The sequence below is a fragment of the Phyllopteryx taeniolatus genome, chromosome 3 (genome assembly GCF_024500385.1).
Source record: "Phyllopteryx taeniolatus isolate TA_2022b chromosome 3, UOR_Ptae_1.2, whole genome shotgun sequence".
In the NCBI taxonomy this organism is placed as follows: Eukaryota; Metazoa; Chordata; class Actinopteri; order Syngnathiformes; family Syngnathidae; genus Phyllopteryx; species Phyllopteryx taeniolatus.
In genome coordinates, this window is record NC_084504.1 from 10,040,852 (window position 1) to 10,057,321 (window position 16,470).

At 43.9% G+C, this 16,470-nt stretch overlaps 30 non-coding genes across 30 annotated transcripts; all 30 read left to right on the plus strand.

Moving 5' to 3' along the window:
* The first annotated feature begins 72 nt into the window (after positions 1–72).
* trnaw-cca (transfer RNA tryptophan (anticodon CCA)) lies at positions 73–144 on the plus strand. The gene has a single exon. It is a non-coding gene; the product is annotated as a tRNA-Trp (tRNA).
* Positions 145–564: 420 nt separating this feature from the next.
* Positions 565–636, plus strand: trnac-gca (transfer RNA cysteine (anticodon GCA)). The gene has a single exon. It is a non-coding gene; the product is annotated as a tRNA-Cys (tRNA).
* A 227-nt stretch (positions 637–863) lies between these two features.
* Positions 864–935, plus strand: trnaw-cca (transfer RNA tryptophan (anticodon CCA)). The gene has a single exon. It is a non-coding gene; the product is annotated as a tRNA-Trp (tRNA).
* A 414-nt stretch (positions 936–1,349) lies between these two features.
* On the plus strand, positions 1,350–1,421 carry trnac-gca (transfer RNA cysteine (anticodon GCA)). The gene has a single exon. It is a non-coding gene; the product is annotated as a tRNA-Cys (tRNA).
* Positions 1,422–1,658: 237 nt separating this feature from the next.
* trnaw-cca (transfer RNA tryptophan (anticodon CCA)) lies at positions 1,659–1,730 on the plus strand. The gene has a single exon. It is a non-coding gene; the product is annotated as a tRNA-Trp (tRNA).
* Positions 1,731–2,180: 450 nt separating this feature from the next.
* Positions 2,181–2,252, plus strand: trnag-gcc (transfer RNA glycine (anticodon GCC)). The gene has a single exon. It is a non-coding gene; the product is annotated as a tRNA-Gly (tRNA).
* Positions 2,253–2,969: 717 nt separating this feature from the next.
* Positions 2,970–3,041, plus strand: trnac-gca (transfer RNA cysteine (anticodon GCA)). The gene has a single exon. It is a non-coding gene; the product is annotated as a tRNA-Cys (tRNA).
* A 1,010-nt stretch (positions 3,042–4,051) lies between these two features.
* Positions 4,052–4,123, plus strand: trnaw-cca (transfer RNA tryptophan (anticodon CCA)). Its single transcript has one exon. It is a non-coding gene; the product is annotated as a tRNA-Trp (tRNA).
* A 425-nt stretch (positions 4,124–4,548) lies between these two features.
* On the plus strand, positions 4,549–4,625 carry trnac-gca (transfer RNA cysteine (anticodon GCA)). The gene has a single exon. It is a non-coding gene; the product is annotated as a tRNA-Cys (tRNA).
* A 232-nt stretch (positions 4,626–4,857) lies between these two features.
* On the plus strand, positions 4,858–4,929 carry trnaw-cca (transfer RNA tryptophan (anticodon CCA)). The gene has a single exon. It is a non-coding gene; the product is annotated as a tRNA-Trp (tRNA).
* A 420-nt stretch (positions 4,930–5,349) lies between these two features.
* trnac-gca (transfer RNA cysteine (anticodon GCA)) lies at positions 5,350–5,421 on the plus strand. The gene has a single exon. It is a non-coding gene; the product is annotated as a tRNA-Cys (tRNA).
* A 227-nt stretch (positions 5,422–5,648) lies between these two features.
* Positions 5,649–5,720, plus strand: trnaw-cca (transfer RNA tryptophan (anticodon CCA)). Its single transcript has one exon. It is a non-coding gene; the product is annotated as a tRNA-Trp (tRNA).
* Positions 5,721–6,137: 417 nt separating this feature from the next.
* Positions 6,138–6,209, plus strand: trnac-gca (transfer RNA cysteine (anticodon GCA)). The gene has a single exon. It is a non-coding gene; the product is annotated as a tRNA-Cys (tRNA).
* A 237-nt stretch (positions 6,210–6,446) lies between these two features.
* trnaw-cca (transfer RNA tryptophan (anticodon CCA)) lies at positions 6,447–6,518 on the plus strand. Its single transcript has one exon. It is a non-coding gene; the product is annotated as a tRNA-Trp (tRNA).
* A 450-nt stretch (positions 6,519–6,968) lies between these two features.
* On the plus strand, positions 6,969–7,040 carry trnag-gcc (transfer RNA glycine (anticodon GCC)). Its single transcript has one exon. It is a non-coding gene; the product is annotated as a tRNA-Gly (tRNA).
* A 717-nt stretch (positions 7,041–7,757) lies between these two features.
* On the plus strand, positions 7,758–7,829 carry trnac-gca (transfer RNA cysteine (anticodon GCA)). The gene has a single exon. It is a non-coding gene; the product is annotated as a tRNA-Cys (tRNA).
* Positions 7,830–8,839: 1,010 nt separating this feature from the next.
* trnaw-cca (transfer RNA tryptophan (anticodon CCA)) lies at positions 8,840–8,911 on the plus strand. Its single transcript has one exon. It is a non-coding gene; the product is annotated as a tRNA-Trp (tRNA).
* A 423-nt stretch (positions 8,912–9,334) lies between these two features.
* trnac-gca (transfer RNA cysteine (anticodon GCA)) lies at positions 9,335–9,406 on the plus strand. Its single transcript has one exon. It is a non-coding gene; the product is annotated as a tRNA-Cys (tRNA).
* Positions 9,407–9,633: 227 nt separating this feature from the next.
* trnaw-cca (transfer RNA tryptophan (anticodon CCA)) lies at positions 9,634–9,705 on the plus strand. Its single transcript has one exon. It is a non-coding gene; the product is annotated as a tRNA-Trp (tRNA).
* Positions 9,706–10,421: 716 nt separating this feature from the next.
* Positions 10,422–10,493, plus strand: trnaw-cca (transfer RNA tryptophan (anticodon CCA)). Its single transcript has one exon. It is a non-coding gene; the product is annotated as a tRNA-Trp (tRNA).
* A 1,216-nt stretch (positions 10,494–11,709) lies between these two features.
* trnac-gca (transfer RNA cysteine (anticodon GCA)) lies at positions 11,710–11,781 on the plus strand. Its single transcript has one exon. It is a non-coding gene; the product is annotated as a tRNA-Cys (tRNA).
* A 227-nt stretch (positions 11,782–12,008) lies between these two features.
* On the plus strand, positions 12,009–12,080 carry trnaw-cca (transfer RNA tryptophan (anticodon CCA)). The gene has a single exon. It is a non-coding gene; the product is annotated as a tRNA-Trp (tRNA).
* Positions 12,081–12,506: 426 nt separating this feature from the next.
* trnac-gca (transfer RNA cysteine (anticodon GCA)) lies at positions 12,507–12,578 on the plus strand. The gene has a single exon. It is a non-coding gene; the product is annotated as a tRNA-Cys (tRNA).
* Positions 12,579–12,805: 227 nt separating this feature from the next.
* On the plus strand, positions 12,806–12,877 carry trnaw-cca (transfer RNA tryptophan (anticodon CCA)). The gene has a single exon. It is a non-coding gene; the product is annotated as a tRNA-Trp (tRNA).
* Positions 12,878–13,298: 421 nt separating this feature from the next.
* On the plus strand, positions 13,299–13,370 carry trnac-gca (transfer RNA cysteine (anticodon GCA)). Its single transcript has one exon. It is a non-coding gene; the product is annotated as a tRNA-Cys (tRNA).
* A 227-nt stretch (positions 13,371–13,597) lies between these two features.
* Positions 13,598–13,669, plus strand: trnaw-cca (transfer RNA tryptophan (anticodon CCA)). Its single transcript has one exon. It is a non-coding gene; the product is annotated as a tRNA-Trp (tRNA).
* Positions 13,670–14,096: 427 nt separating this feature from the next.
* trnac-gca (transfer RNA cysteine (anticodon GCA)) lies at positions 14,097–14,168 on the plus strand. The gene has a single exon. It is a non-coding gene; the product is annotated as a tRNA-Cys (tRNA).
* A 227-nt stretch (positions 14,169–14,395) lies between these two features.
* On the plus strand, positions 14,396–14,467 carry trnaw-cca (transfer RNA tryptophan (anticodon CCA)). The gene has a single exon. It is a non-coding gene; the product is annotated as a tRNA-Trp (tRNA).
* A 418-nt stretch (positions 14,468–14,885) lies between these two features.
* trnac-gca (transfer RNA cysteine (anticodon GCA)) lies at positions 14,886–14,957 on the plus strand. The gene has a single exon. It is a non-coding gene; the product is annotated as a tRNA-Cys (tRNA).
* Positions 14,958–15,184: 227 nt separating this feature from the next.
* trnaw-cca (transfer RNA tryptophan (anticodon CCA)) lies at positions 15,185–15,256 on the plus strand. Its single transcript has one exon. It is a non-coding gene; the product is annotated as a tRNA-Trp (tRNA).
* Positions 15,257–16,470: the final 1,214 nt, after the last annotated feature.

The following is a 16,470-nucleotide window of genomic DNA, read 5'->3' on the forward strand; positions in this document are numbered from 1 at the left end:
GACCTGCAGTTTGCCAGGCTGATTGGGAACCCTACTACTGCACCTACACCTCCACAGAAACCTATTTCCACAGACTCTGTGGCGCAACGGTAGCGCGTCTGACTCCAGATCAGAAGGTTATGTGTTCAAATCACATCAGGGTCATTTCTTTGGAATTCTGGTGTTAATCAAGAGATCTGGTTTGATTCCAGAATCCATGTCCCTTCTTCACACAATCTTGCATCAGACAAGAAAACTTTGCACCACAGAGTTCACGCTTCAGTAATTTTGTCCAGGTTGCAAGCACAGTGGTAGGTTTTTGAGGCGGGTCTGTGGGAGAAGTGATTGTCAGGCATTAAACTTCACACCCACGGTCTGAATGTCCGCTAAAATGATCTGGAGTAAAAAAAACAAAAAACATTGAAGCGAGTAGGGACAACACTTATCTCGATCCTGACATGACTCAAACATAATTTTCACAACTGGAACCAGATGCACTCCAACTTCTCCAGAGAGTAACTGTGCTGAAAGCCAGTGAACTCTATATAAACTACTCTACAGACCGAAAAGCTGATGCTGTGTAATGGGGGTATAGCTCAGTGGTAGAGCATTTGACTGCAGATCAAGAGGTCTCTGGTTCAAATCCAGATGCCCCCTTCTCCTCACTTCTTTTCAGAGATGGCATGAATTAGGATTTCAGACAAACTTGAGTAAAAAAGAAATCCCCTCCCAGATGAGAGAAAATTGTCCACTGCTGACTTGTCAAGCTTAGATTTGTCTCAAACTGATGCAGTGATAGGGCATCAGTCAGTGACCTGCAGTTTACCAGGCTGATTAGGAACCCAACTACTGCACCTACACCACTACAGAAACCTCTTTCCACAGACTCTGTGGCGCAACGGGAGCGCGGCTGACTCCAGATCAGAAGGTTATGTGTTCAAATCACATCAGGGTCATTTCTTTGGAATTCTGGTGTTAATCAAGAGGTCTGGTTTGATTCCAGAATCCATGTCCCTTCTTCACACAATCTTGAGTCAGACAAGCTACCTTTACACCACAGAGTTCACGATTCCATAATTTTGTCCAGGTTGCAAGTACAGTGGTAGGTTTCTGAAGCGGGTCTGTGGGAGAAGTGAGTGTCAGGCATTAAACTTCACACCCACGGTCTGAATTTTCCGCTAAAATGATCTGGGGTAAAAAAAAAACATTGGAGCTAGGAGGGACAACACTTATCTCGATCCTGACATGACTCAAACATAATTTTCACAACTGGAACCAGATGCACTCCAACTACTCCAGAGAGGAACTGCGCTGAAAGCCAGTGAACTCTATATAAAATACTCTACAGACCGTAGAGCTGATTATGTCATGAGGGTATAGCTCAGTGGTAGAGCATTTGACTGCAGATCAAGAGGTCTCTGGTTCAAATCCAGATGCCCCCTTCTCCTCACTTCTGTTCAGAGATGGCATGAATTAGGATTTCAGACAAACTTGAGTAAAAAAGAAATCCCCTCCCAGATGTGAGAAAATTGTCCACTGCTGGCTTGTGTTGCTTAAAGTGACTTAGTTTTTTCTCAAACGGATGCAGTGGTAGGGCATCAGTCAGTGACCTGCAGTTTGCAAGGCTGATTAGGTACACTACTACTGCACCGATACCTCTACAGAAACCTCTTTCCACAGACTCTGTGGCACAACGGTAGCGCGTCTGACTCCAGATCAGAAGGTTATGTGTTCAAATCACATCAGGATCATTTCTTTGGAATTCTGGTGTTAATCAAGAGATCTGGTTTGATTCCAGAATCCATGTCCCTTTTTCGCACAATCTTGCGTCAGACAAGCTACCTTTGCACCACAGAGTTCACGATTCAGTAATTTTGTCCAGGTTGCAAGTACAGTGGTAGGTTTCTGAAGCGGGTCTGTGGGAGAAGTGAGTGTCAGGCATTAAACATCACACCCATGGTCTGAATGTCGGCTAAAATGATCTGGAGTAATAAAAAAAATAAATAAAAATTAAAAAAAAGAAAACATTGGAGCTAGTAGGGACAACACTTATCTCGATCCTGACATGACTCAAACATAATTTTCACAACCGGAACCAGTTGGACTCAAACTACTCCAGAGAGTAACTGTGCTGTGTAAGTTGACCGGCAGTGAACTCTATATAAAATACTCTGCAGACCGAAGAGTTGATACTGTGTCATGGGGGTATAACTCAGTGGTAGAGCATTTGACTGCCGATCAAGAGGTCTCTGGATCAAATCCAGATGCCCCCTTCTCCTGACTTCTGTTCAGAGATGGTATGAATTAGGATTTCAGACAAACTTGAGGAAAAAAGAAATCACCTCCCAGCTGTGAGAAAATTGTCCACTGCTTACTTGTCAAGCTTAGTTTTGTCTCAAACTGATGCAGTGATAGGGCATCAGTCAGTGACCTGCAGTTTACCAGGCTGATTAGGAACCCTACTACTGCACCTACACCTCTACAGAAACCTCTTTCCACAGAGTCTGTGGCTCAACGGTAGCGCGTCTGACTCCAGATCAGAAGGTTATGTGGTCAAATCACATCAGGGTAATTTTTTTGGAATTCTGGTGTTAATCAAGAGATCTGTTTTGATTCCAGAATCCATGTCCCTTCTTCACACAATCTTGCGTCAGACAAGCTACCTTTACACCACAGAGTTCACGATTCAATAATTTTGTCCAGGTTGCAAGTACAGTGGTAGGTTTCTGAAGCGGGTCTGTGGGAGAAGTGAGTGTCAGGCATTAAACTTCACACCCACGGTCTGAATTTTCCGCTAAAATGATCTGGGGTAAAAAAAAAAAACATTGGAGCTAGGAGGGACAACACTTATCTCGATCCTGACATGACTCAAACATAATTTTCACAACTGGAACCAGATGCACTCCAACTACTCCAGAGAGGAACTGCGCTGAAAGCCAGTGAACTCTATATAAAATACTCTACAGACCGAAGAGCTGATCCTGTGTCATGGGGGTATAGCTCAGTGGTAGAGCATTTGACTGCAGATCAAGAGGTCTCTGGTTCAACTCCAGATGCCCCCTTCTCCTGACTTCTGTTCAGAGATGGCATGAATTAGGATTTCAGACAAACTTGAGGAAAAAAGAAATCACCTCCCAGCTGTGAGAAAATTGTCCACTGCTTACTTGTCAAGCTTAGTTTTGTCTCAAACTGATGCAGTGATAGGGCATCCGTCAGTGACCTCCAGTTTACCAGGCTGGTTAGGAACCCTACTACTGCACCTACACCTCTACAGAAACCTCTTTCCACAGACTCTGTGGCGCAACGGTAGCGCGTCTGACTCCAGATCAGAAGGTTATGTGTTCACATCAGGGTAATTTCTTTGGAATTCTGGTGTTAATCAAGAGATCTGGTTTGATTCCAGAATCCATGTCCCTTCTTCACACAATCTTGCATCAGACAAGCTACCTTTTCACCACAGAGTTCACAATTCAGTAATTTTGTCCAGGTAGCAAGCACAGTGGTAGGTTTCTGAAGCGGGTCTGTGGGAGAAGTGATTGTCAGGCATTTAACTTCACACCCACGGTCTGAATGTCCGCTGAAATTATCTGGAGTAAAAAAAAACAACAAAAAAACATTGGAGCAAGTAGGGACAACACTTATCTCGATCCTGACATGACTCAAACATAATTTTCACAACTGGAACCAGATGCACTCCAACTACTCCAGAGAGGAACTGCGCTGAAAGCCAGTGAACTCTATATAAAATACTCTACAGACCGTAGAGCTGATACTGTGTCATGGGGGTATAGCTCAGTGGTAGAGCATTTGACTGCAGATGTCTGGTTCAAATCCAGATGCCCCCTTCTCCTGACTTCTGTTCAGAGATGGCATGAATTAGGATTTCAGACAAACTTGAGGAAAAAAGAAATCACCTCCCAGCTGTGAGAAAATTGTCCACTGCTTACTTGTCAAGCTTAGTTTTGTCTCAAACTGATGCAGTGATAGGGCATCCGTCAGTGACCTGCAGTTTACCAGGCTGATTAGGAACCCTACTACTGCACCTACACCTCTACAGAAACCTCTTTCCACAGACTCTGTGGCACAACGGTAGCGCGTCTGACTCCAGATCAGAAGGTTATGTGTTCAAATCACATCAGGGTCATTTCTTTGGAATTCTGGTGTTAATCAAGAGATCTGGTTTGATTCCAGAATCCATGTCCCTTCTTCACACAATCTTGCGTCAGACAAGGAAACTTTGCACCACAGAGTTCACGATTCAATAATTTTGTCCAGGTTGCAAGCACAGTGGTAGATTTCTGAAGCGGGTCTGTGGGAGAAGTGAGTGTCAGGCATTAAAATTCACACCCACCGTCTGAATGTCTGCTAAAATGATCTGGAGTAAAAAAAAAAAAAAAAAAAACATTGGAGCGAGTAGGGACAACACTTATCTCGATCCTGACATGACTCAAACATAATTTTCACAACTGGAACCAGATGCACTCCAACTACTCCAGAGAGGAACTGCGCTGAAAGCCAGTGAACTCTATATAAAATACTCTACAGACCGGAGAGCTGATACTGTGTCATGAGGGTATAGCTCAGTGGTAGAGCATTTGACTGCAGATCAAGAGGTCTCTGGTTCAAATCCAGTTTCCCCTTTCTCATTACTTCTGTTCAGAGATGGCATGAATTAGGATTTCAGACAAACTTGAGGAAAAAAGAAATCACCTCCCAGATGTGAGAAAATTGTCCACTGCTGACTTGTCAAGCTTGAATTTGCTTAGTTTTTTCTCAAACTGTTGCAGTGGTAGGGCATCAGTTAGTGACCTGCAGTTTGCCAGGCTGATTGGGAACCCTACTACTGCACCTACACCTCCACAGAAACCTATTTCCACAGACTCTGTGGCGCAACGGTAGCGCGTCTGACTCCAGATCAGAAGGTTATGTGTTCAAATCACATCAGGGTCATTTCTTTGGAATTCTGGTGTTAATCAAGAGATCTGGTTTGATTCCAGAATCCATGTCCCTTCTTCACACAATCTTGCATCAGACAAGAAAACTTTGCACCACAGAGTTCACGCTTCAGTAATTTTGTCCAGGTTGCAAGCACAGTGGTAGGTTTTTGAGGCGGGTCTGTGGGAGAAGTGATTGTCAGGCATTAAACTTCACACCCACGGTCTGAATGTCCGCTAAAATGATCTGGAGTAAAAAAAACAAAAAACATTGAAGCGAGTAGGGACAACACTTATCTCGATCCTGACATGACTCAAACATAATTTTCACAACTGGAACCAGATGCACTCCAACTTCTCCAGAGAGTAACTGTGCTGAAAGCCAGTGAACTCTATATAAACTACTCTACAGACCGAAAAGCTGATGCTGTGTAATGGGGGTATAGCTCAGTGGTAGAGCATTTGACTGCAGATCAAGAGGTCTCTGGTTCAAATCCAGATGCCCCCTTCTCCTCACTTCTTTTCAGAGATGGCATGAATTAGGATTTCAGACAAACTTGAGTAAAAAAGAAATCCCCTCCCAGATGAGAGAAAATTGTCCACTGCTGACTTGTCAAGCTTAGATTTGTCTCAAACTGATGCAGTGATAGGGCATCAGTCAGTGACCTGCAGTTTACCAGGCTGATTAGGAACCCTACTACTGCACCTACACCACTACAGAAACCTCTTTCCACAGACTCTGTGGCGCAACGGGAGCGCGGCTGACTCCAGATCAGAAGGTTATGTGTTCAAATCACATCAGGGTCATTTCTTTGGAATTCTGGTGTTAATCAAGAGGTCTGGTTTGATTCCAGAATCCATGTCCCTTCTTCACACAATCTTGAGTCAGACAAGCTACCTTTACACCACAGAGTTCACGATTCCATAATTTTGTCCAGGTTGCAAGTACAGTGGTAGGTTTCTGAAGCGGGTCTGTGGGAGAAGTGAGTGTCAGGCATTAAACTTCACACCCACGGTCTGAATTTTCCGCTAAAATGATCTGGGGTAAAAAAAAAAACATTGGAGCTAGGAGGGACAACACTTATCTCGATCCTGACATGACTCAAACATAATTTTCACAACTGGAACCAGATGCACTCCAACTACTCCAGAGAGGAACTGCGCTGAAAGCCAGTGAACTCTATATAAAATACTCTACAGACCGTAGAGCTGATACTGTGTCATGAGGGTATAGCTCAGTGGTAGAGCATTTGACTGCAGATCAAGAGGTCTCTGGTTCAAATCCAGATGCCCCCTTCTCCTCACTTCTGTTCAGAGATGGCATGAATTAGGATTTCAGAAAAACTTGAGTAAAAAAGAAATCCCCTCCCAGATGCGAGAAAATTGTCCACTGCTGGCTTGTGTTGCTTAAAGTGACTTAGTTTTTTCTCAAACGGATGCAGTGGTAGGGCATCAGTCAGTGACCTGCAGTTTGCAAGGCTGATTAGGTACACTACTACTGCACCGATACCTCTACAGAAACCTCTTTCCACAGACTCTGTGGCACAACGGTAGCGCGTCTGACTCCAGATCAGAAGGTTATGTGTTCAAATCACATCAGGGTCATTTCTTTGGAATTCTGGTGTTAATCAAGAGATCTGGTTTGATTCCAGAATCCATGTCCCTTTTTCGCACAATCTTGCGTCAGACAAGCTACCTTTGCACCACAGAGTTCACGATTCAGTAATTTTGTCCAGGTTGCAAGTACAGTGGTAGGTTTCTGAAGCGGGTCTGTGGGAGAAGTGAGTGTCAGGCATTAAACATCACACCCATGGTCTGAATGTCGGCTAAAATGATCTGGAGTAATAAAAAAAATAAATAAAAATTAAAAAAAAGAAAACATTGGAGCTAGTAGGGACAACACTTATCTCGATCCTGACATGACTCAAACATAATTTTCACAACCGGAACCAGTTGGACTCAAACTACTCCAGAGAGTAACTGTGCTGTGTAAGTTGACCGGCAGTGAACTCTATATAAAATACTCTGCAGACCGAAGAGTTGATACTGTGTCATGGGGGTATAACTCAGTGGTAGAGCATTTGACTGCCGATCAAGAGGTCTCTGGATCAAATCCAGATGCCCCCTTCTCCTGACTTCTGTTCAGAGATGGTATGAATTAGGATTTCAGACAAACTTGAGGAAAAAAGAAATCACCTCCCAGCTGTGAGAAAATTGTCCACTGCTTACTTGTCAAGCTTAGTTTTGTCTCAAACTGATGCAGTGATAGGGCATCAGTCAGTGACCTGCAGTTTACCAGGCTGATTAGGAACCCTACTACTGCACCTACACCTCTACAGAAACCTCTTTCCACAGAGTCTGTGGCTCAACGGTAGCGCGTCTGACTCCAGATCAGAAGGTTATGTGGTCAAATCACATCAGGGTAATTTTTTTGGAATTCTGGTGTTAATCAAGAGATCTGTTTTGATTCCAGAATCCATGTCCCTTCTTCACACAATCTTGCGTCAGACAAGCTACCTTTACACCACAGAGTTCACGATTCAATAATTTTGTCCAGGTTGCAAGTACAGTGGTAGGTTTCTGAAGCGGGTCTGTGGGAGAAGTGAGTGTCAGGCATTAAACTTCACACCCACGGTCTGAATTTTCCGCTAAAATGATCTGGGGTAAAAAAAAAAAACATTGGAGCTAGGAGGGACAACACTTATCTCGATCCTGACATGACTCAAACATAATTTTCACAACTGGAACCAGATGCACTCCAACTACTCCAGAGAGGAACTGCGCTGAAAGCCAGTGAACTCTATATAAAATACTCTACAGACCGAAGAGCTGATCCTGTGTCATGGGGGTATAGCTCAGTGGTAGAGCATTTGACTGCAGATCAAGAGGTCTCTGGTTCAAATCCAGATGCCCCCTTCTCCTGACTTCTGTTCAGAGATGGCATGAATTAGGATTTCAGACAAACTTGAGGAAAAAAGAAATCACCTCCCAGCTGTGAGAAAATTGTCCACTGCTTACTTGTCAAGCTTAGTTTTGTCTCAAACTGATGCAGTGATAGGGCATCCGTCAGTGACCTCCAGTTTACCAGGCTGGTTAGGAACCCTACTACTGCACCTACACCTCTACAGAAACCTCTTTCCACAGACTCTGTGGCGCAACGGTAGCGCGTCTGACTCCAGATCAGAAGGTTATGTGTTCACATCAGGGTAATTTCTTTGGAATTCTGGTGTTAATCAAGAGATCTGGTTTGATTCCAGAATCCATGTCCCTTCTTCACACAATCTTGCATCAGACAAGCTACCTTTTCACCACAGAGTTCACAATTCAGTAATTTTGTCCAGGTAGCAAGCACAGTGGTAGGTTTCTGAAGCGGGTCTGTGGGAGAAGTGATTGTCAGGCATTTAACTTCACACCCACGGTCTGAATGTCCGCTGAAATTATCTGGAGTAAAAAAAAACAACAAAAAAACATTGGAGCAAGTAGGGACAACACTTATCTCGATCCTGACATGACTCAAACATAATTTTCACAACTGGAACCAGATGCACTCCAACTACTCCAGAGAGGAACTGCGCTGAAAGCCAGTGAACTCTATATAAAATACTCTACAGACCGTAGAGCTGATACTGTGTCATGGGGGTATAGCTCAGTGGTAGAGCATTTGACTGCAGATGTCTGGTTCAAATCCAGATGCCCCCTTCTCCTGACTTCTGTTCAGAGATGGCATGAATTAGGATTTCAGACAAACTTGAGGAAAAAAGAAATCACCTCCCAGCTGTGAGAAAATTGTCCACTGCTTACTTGTCAAGCTTAGTTTTGTCTCAAACTGATGCAGTGATAGGGCATCCGTCAGTGACCTGCAGTTTACCAGGCTGATTAGGAACCCTACTACTGCACCTACACCTCTACAGAAACCTCTTTCCACAGACTCTGTGGCACAACGGTAGCGCGTCTGACTCCAGATCAGAAGGTTATGTGTTCAAATCACATCAGGGTCATTTCTTTGGAATTCTGGTGTTAATCAAGAGATCTGGTTTGATTCCAGAATCCATGTCCCTTCTTCACACAATCTTGCGTCAGACAAGGAAACTTTGCACCACAGAGTTCACGATTCAATAATTTTGTCCAGGTTGCAAGCACAGTGGTAGATTTCTGAAGCGGGTCTGTGGGAGAAGTGAGTGTCAGGCATTAAAATTCACACCCACCGTCTGAATGTCTGCTAAAATGATCTGGAGTAAAAAAAAAAAAAAAAAACATTGGAGCGAGTAGGGACAACACTTATCTCGATCCTGACATGACTCAAACATAATTTTCACAACTGGAACCAGATGCACTCCAACTTCTCCAGAGAGTAACTGCGCTGACCGCCAGTGAACTCTATATAAAATACTCTACAGACCGAAGAGCTGATACTGTGTCATGGGGGTATAGCTCAGTAGTAGAGCATTTGACTGCAGATCAAGAGGTCTCTGGTTCAAATCCAGATGCCCCCTTCTCCTCACTTCTGTTCAGAGATGGCATGAATTAGGATTTCAGACAAACTTGAGTAAAAAAGAAATCCCTTCCCAGATGAGAGAAAATTGTCCACTGCTGACTTGTCAAGCTTAGTTTTGTCTCAAACTGATGCAGTGATAGGGCATCCGTCAGTGACCTGCAGTTTACCAGGCTGATTAGGAACCCTACTACTGCACCTACACCTCTAGAGAAACCTCTTTCCACAGACTCTGTGGCGCAACGGTAGCGCGTCTGACTCCAGATCAGAAGGTTATGTGTTCACATCACATCAGGGTAATTTCTTTGGAATTCTGGTGTTAATCAAGAGATCTGGTTTGATTCCAGAATCCATGTCCCTTCTTCACACAATCTTGCATCAGACAAGCTACCTTTTCACCACAGAGTTCACAATTCAGTAATTTTGTCCAGGTAGCAAGCACAGTGGTAGGTTTCTGAAGCGGGTCTGTGGGAAAAGTGAGTGTCAGGCATTTAACTTCACACCCACGGTCTGAATGTCCGCTGAAATTATCTGGAGTAAAAAAAAACAACAAAAAAACATTGGAGCAAGTAGGGACAACACTTATCTCGATCCTGACATGACTCAAACATAATTTTCACAACTGGAACCAGATGCACTCCAACTACTCCAGAGAGGAACTGCGCTGAAAGCCAGTGAACTCTATATAAAATACTCTACAGACCGTAGAGCTGATACTGTGTCATGGGGGTATAGCTCAGTGGTAGAGCATTTGACTGCAGATCTCTGGTTCAAATCCAGATGCCCCCTTCTCCTGACTTCTGTTCAGAGATGGCATGAATTAGGATTTCAGACAAACTTGAGGAAAAAAGAAATCACCTCCCAGCTGTGAGAAAATTGTCCACTGCTTACTTGTCAAGCTTAGTTTTGTCTCAAACTGATGCAGTGATAGGGCATCCGTCAGTGACCTGCAGTTTACCAGGCTGATTAGGAACCCTACTACTGCACCTACACCTCTACAGAAACCTCTTTCCACAGACTCTGTGGCGCAACGGTAACGCGTCTGACTCCAGATCAGAAGGTTATGTGTTCAAATCACATCAGGGTCATTTCTTTGGAATTCTGGTGTTAATCAAGAGATCTGGTTTGATTCCAGAATCCATGTCCCTTCTTCACACAATCTTGCGTCAGACAAGGAAACTTTGCACCACAGAGTTCACGATTCAATAATTTTGTCCAGGTTGCAAGCACAGTGGTAGGTTTCTGAAGCGGGTCTGTGGGAGAAGTGAGTGTCAGGCATTAAAATTCACACCCACCGTCTGAATGTCCGCTAAAATGATCTGGAGTAAAAAAAAACAAAAAACATTGGAGCGAGTAGGGACAACACTTATCTCGATCCTGACATGACTCAAACATAATTTTCACAACTGGAACCAGATGCACTCCAACTACTCCAGAGAGGAACTGCGCTGAAAGCCAGTGAACTCTATATAAAATACTCTACAGACCGGAGAGCTGATACTGTGTAATGAGGGTATAGCTCAGTGGTAGAGCATTTGACTGCAGATCAAGAGGTCTCTGGTTCAAATCCACATTCACCCTTCTCATTACTTCTGTTCAGAGATGGCATGAATTAGGATTTCAGACAAACTTGAGTAAAAAAGAAATCCCTTCCCAGATGAGAGAAAATTGTCCACTGCTGACTTGTCAAGCTTAGTTTTGTCTCAAACTGATGCAGTGACAGGGCATCCGTCAGTGACCTGCAGTTTACCGGGCTGATTAGGAACCCTACTACTGCACCTACACCTCTACAGAAACCTCTTTCCACAGACTCTGTGGCGCAACGGTAGTGCGTCTGACTCCCGATCAGAAGGATATGTGTTCACATCACATCAGGGTAATTTCTTTGGAATTCTGGTGTTAATCAAGAGATCTGGTTTGATTCCAGAATCCATGTCCCTTCTTCACACAATCTTGCATTAGACAAGCTACCTTTTCACCACAGAGTTCACAATTCAGTAATTTTGTCCAGGTAGCAAGCACAGTGGTAGGTTTCTGAAGCGGGTCTGTGGGAGAAGTGAGTGTCAGGCATTTAACTTCACACCCACGGTCTGAATGTCCGCTGAAATTATCTGGAGTAAAAAAATAAAAAAAAAAACATTGGAGCAAGTAGGGACAACACTTATCTCGATCCTGACATGACTCAAACATAATTTTCACAACTGGAACCAGATGCACTCCAACTACTCCAGAGAGTAACTGCGCTGAAAGCCAGTGAACTCTATATAAAATACTCTACAGACCGAAGAGCTGGTACTGTGTCATGGGGGTATAGCTCAGTGGAAGAGCATTTGACTGCAGATCAAGAGGTCTCTGGTTCAAATCCAGATGCCCCCTTCTCCTCACTTCTGTTCAGAGATGGCATGAATTAGGATTTCAGACAAACTTGAGTAAAAAAGAAATCCCTTCCCAGATGAGAGAAAATTGTCCACTGCTGACTTGTCAAGCTTAGTTTTGTCTCAAACTGATGCAGTGATAGGGCATCCGTCAGTGACCTGCAGTTTACCAGGCTGATTAGGAACCCTACTACTGCACCTACACCTCCACAGAAACCTCTTTCCACAGACTCTGTGGCGCAACGGTAGCGCGTCTGACTCCAGATCAGAAGGTTATGTGTTCAAATCACATCAGGGTCATTTCTTTGGAATTCTGGTGTTAATCAAGAGATCTGGTTTGATTCCAGAATCCATGTCCCTTCTTCACACAATCTTGCGTCAGACAAGGAAACTTTGCACCACAGAGTTCACGATTCAATAATTTTGTCCAGGTTGCAAGTACAGTGGTAGGTTTCTGAAGCGGGTCTGTGGGAGAAGTGAGTGTCAGGCATTAAACTTCACACCCACGGTCTGAATGTCCGCTGAAATTATCTGGAGTAAAAAAAAAAAAAAAAAAAAACATTGGAGCAAGTAGGGACTACACTTATCTCGATCCTGACATGACTCAAACATAATTTTCACAACTGGAACCAGATGCACTCCAACTACTCCAGAGAGGAACTGCGCTGAAAGCCAGTGAACTCTATATAAAATACTCTACAGACCGTAGAGCTGATACTGTGTCATGGGGGTATAGCTCAGTGGTAGAGCATTTGACTGCAGATCAAGAGGTCTCTGGTTCAAATCCAGATGCCCCCTTCTCCTGACTTCTGTTCAGAGATGGCATGAATTAGGATTTCAGACAAACTTGAGGAAAAAAGAAATCACCTCCCAGCTGTGAGAAAATTGTCCACTGCTTACTTGTCAAGCTTAGTTTTGTCTCAAACTGATGCAGTGATAGGCTATCCGTCAGTGACCTGCAGTTTACCAGGCTGATTAGGAACCCTACTACTGCACCTACACCTCTACAGAAACCTCTTTCCACAGACTCTGTGGCGCAACGGTAGCGCGTCTGACTCCAGATCAGAAGGTTATGTGTTCAAATCACATCAGGGTCATTTCTTTGGTATTCTGGTGTTAATCAAGAGATCTGGTTTGATTCCAGAATCCATGTCCCTTCTTCACACAATCTTGCGTCAGACAAGGAAACTTTGCACCACAGAGTTCACGATTCAATAATTTTGTCCAGGTTGCAAGCACAGTGGTAGGTTTCTGAAGCGGGTCTGTGGGAGAAGTGAGTGTCAGGCATTAAAATTCACACCCACCGTCTGAATGTCCGCTAAAATGATCTGGAGTAAAAAAAAACAAAAAACATTGGAGCGAGTAGGGACAACACTTATCTCGATCCTGACATGACTCAAACATAATTTTCACAACTGGAACCAGATGCACTCCAACTTCTCCAGAGAGTAACTGCGCTGACCGCCAGTGAACTCTATATAAAATACTCTACAGACCGAAGAGCTGATACTGTGTCATGGGGGTATAGCTCAGTAGTAGAGCATTTGACTGCAGATCAAGAGGTCTCTGGTTCAGAACCAGATGCCCCCTTCTCCTGACTTCTGTTCAGAGATGGCATGAATTAGGATTTCAGACAAACTTGAGGAAAATAGAAATCACCTCCCAGCTGTGAGAAAAGTGTCCACTGCTTACTTGTCAAGCTTAGTTTTGTCTCAAACTGATGCAGTGATAGGGCATCAGTCAGTGACCTGCAGTTTACCAGGCTGATTAGGAACCCTACTACTGCACCTACACCTCTACAGAAACCTCTTTCCACAGACTCTGTGGCGCAACGGTAGCGCGTCTGACTCCAGATCAGAAGGTTATGTGTTCACATCACATCAGGGTAATTTCTTTGGAATTCTGGTGTTAATCAAGAGATCTGGTTTGATTCCAGAATCCATGTCCCTTCTTCACACAATCTTGCATCAGACAAGCTACCTTTTCACCACAGAGTTCACAATTCAGTAATTTTGTCCAGGTAGCAAGCACAGTGGTAGGTTTCTGAAGCGGGTCTGTGGGAGAAGTGAGTGTCAGGCATTTAACTTCACACCCACGGTCTGAATGTCCGCTGAAATTATCTGGAGTAAAAAAACAAAAAAAACAAAAACATTGGAGCAAGTAGGGACAACACTTATCTCGATCCTGACATGACTCAAACATAATTTTCACAACTGGAACCAGATGCACTCCAACTACTCCAGAGAGGAACTGCGCTGAAAGCCAGTGAACTCTATATAAAATACTCTACAGACCGTAGAGCTGATACTGTGTCATGGGGGTATATCTCAGTGGTAGAGCATTTGACTGCAGGTCAAGAGGTCTCTGGTTCAAATCCAGATGCCCCCTCCTCCTGACTTCTGTTCAGAGATGGCATGAATTAGGATTTCAGACAAACTTGAGGAAAAAAGAAATGACCTCCCAGCTGTGAGAAAACTGTCCACTGCTTACTTGTCAAGCTTAGTTTTGTCTCAAACTGATGCAGTGATAGGGCATCAGTCAGTGACCTGCAGTTTACCAGGCTGATTAGGAACCCTACTACTGCACCTACACCTCTACAGAAACCTCTTTCCACAGACTCTGTGGCGCAACGGTAGCGCGTCTGACTCCAGATCAGAAGGTTATGTGTTCAAATCACATCAGGGTCATTTCTTTGGAATTCTGGTGTTAATCAAGAGATCTGGTTTGATTCCAGAATCCATGTCCCTTCTTCAAACAATCTTGCGTCAGACAAGGAAACTTTGCACCACAGAGTTCACGATTCAATAATTTTGTCCAGGTTGCAAGCACAGTGGTAGGTTTCTGAAGCGGGTCTGTGGGAGAAGTGAGTGTCAGGCATTAAACTTCACACCCACGGTCTGAATTTTCCGCTAAAATGATCTGGGGTAAAAAACAACAACATTGGAGCTAGGAGGGACAACACTTATCTCGATCCTGACATGACTCAAACATAATTTTCACAACTGGAACCAGATGCACTCCAACTACTCCAGAGAGGAAATGCGCTGAAAGCCAGTGAACTCTATATAAAATACTCTACAGACCGAAGAGCTCATCCTGTGTCATGGGGGTATAGCTCAGTGGTAGAGCATTTGACTGCAGATCAAGAGGTATCTGGTTCAAATCCAGATGCCCCCTTCTCCTGACTTCTGTTCAGAGATGGCATGAATTAGGATTTCAGACAAACTTGAGGAAAAAAGAAATCACCTCCCAGCTGTGAGAAAATTGTCCACTGCTTACTTGTCAAGCTTAGTTTTGTCTCAAACTGATGCAGTGATAGGGCATCAGTCAGTGACCTGCAGTTTACCAGGCTGATTAGGAACCCTACTACTGGACCTACACCTCTACAGAAACCTCTTTCCACAGACTCTGTGGCTCAACGGTAGCGCGTCTGACTCCAGATCAGAAGGTTATGTGTTCAAATCACATCAGGGTCATTTTTTTGGAATTCTGGTGTTAATCAAGAGATCTGTTTTGATTCCAGAATCCATGTCCCTTCTTCACACAATCTTGCGTCAGACAAGGAAACTTTGCACCACAGAGTTCACGATTCAATAATTTTGTCCAGGTTGCAAGTACAGTGGTAGGTTTCTGAAGCGGGTCTGTGGGAGAAGTGAGTGTCAGGCATTAAACTTCACACCCACGGTCTGAATGTCCGCTGAAATTATCTGGAGTAAAAAAAAAAAAAAAAAAAAAAAAAAAAAAAAGATTGGAGCAAGTAGGGACAACACTTATCTCGATCCTGACATGACTCAAACATAATTTTCACAACTGGAACCAGATGCACTCCAACTTCTCCAGAGAGTAACTGCGCTGACCGCCAGTGAACTCTATATAAAATACTCTACAGACCGAAGAGCTGATACTGTGTCATGGGGGTATATCTCAGTGGTAGAGCATTTGACTGCAGATCAAGAGGTCTCTGGTTCAAATCCAGATGATCACTTCTGTTCAGAGATGGCATGAATTAGGATTTCAGACAAAATTGAGTAAAAAAGAAATCCCCTCCCAGATGAGAGAAAATTGTCCACTGCTGACTTGTCAAGCTTAGTTTTGTCTCAAACTGATGCAGTGATAGGGCATCCGTCAGTGACCTGCAGTTTACCAGGCTGATTAGGAACCCTACTACTGCACCTACACCTCTACAGAAACCTCTTTCCACAGACTCTGTGGCGCAACGGTAGTGCGTCTGACTCCTGATCAGAAGGATATGTGTTCACATCACATCAGGGTAATTTCTTTGGAATTCTGGTGTTAATCAAGAGATCTGGTTTGATTCCAGAATCCATGTCCCTTCTTCACACAATCTTGCATCAGACAAGCTACCTTTTCACCACAGAGTTCACAATTCAGTAATTTTGTCCAAGTTGCAAGCACAGTGGTAGGTTTCTGAAGCGGGTCTGTGGGAGAAGTGAGTGTCAGGCATTAAAATTCACACCCACGGTCTGAATGTCCGCTAAAATGATCTGGAGTAAAAAAAAACAAAAAACATTGGAGCGAGTAGGGACAACACTTATCTCGATCCTGACATGACTCAAACATAATTTTCACAACTGGAACCAGATGCACTCCAACTTCTCCAGAGAGTAACTGCGCTGACCGCCAGTGAACTCTATATAAAATACTCTACAGACCGAAGAGCTGATACTGT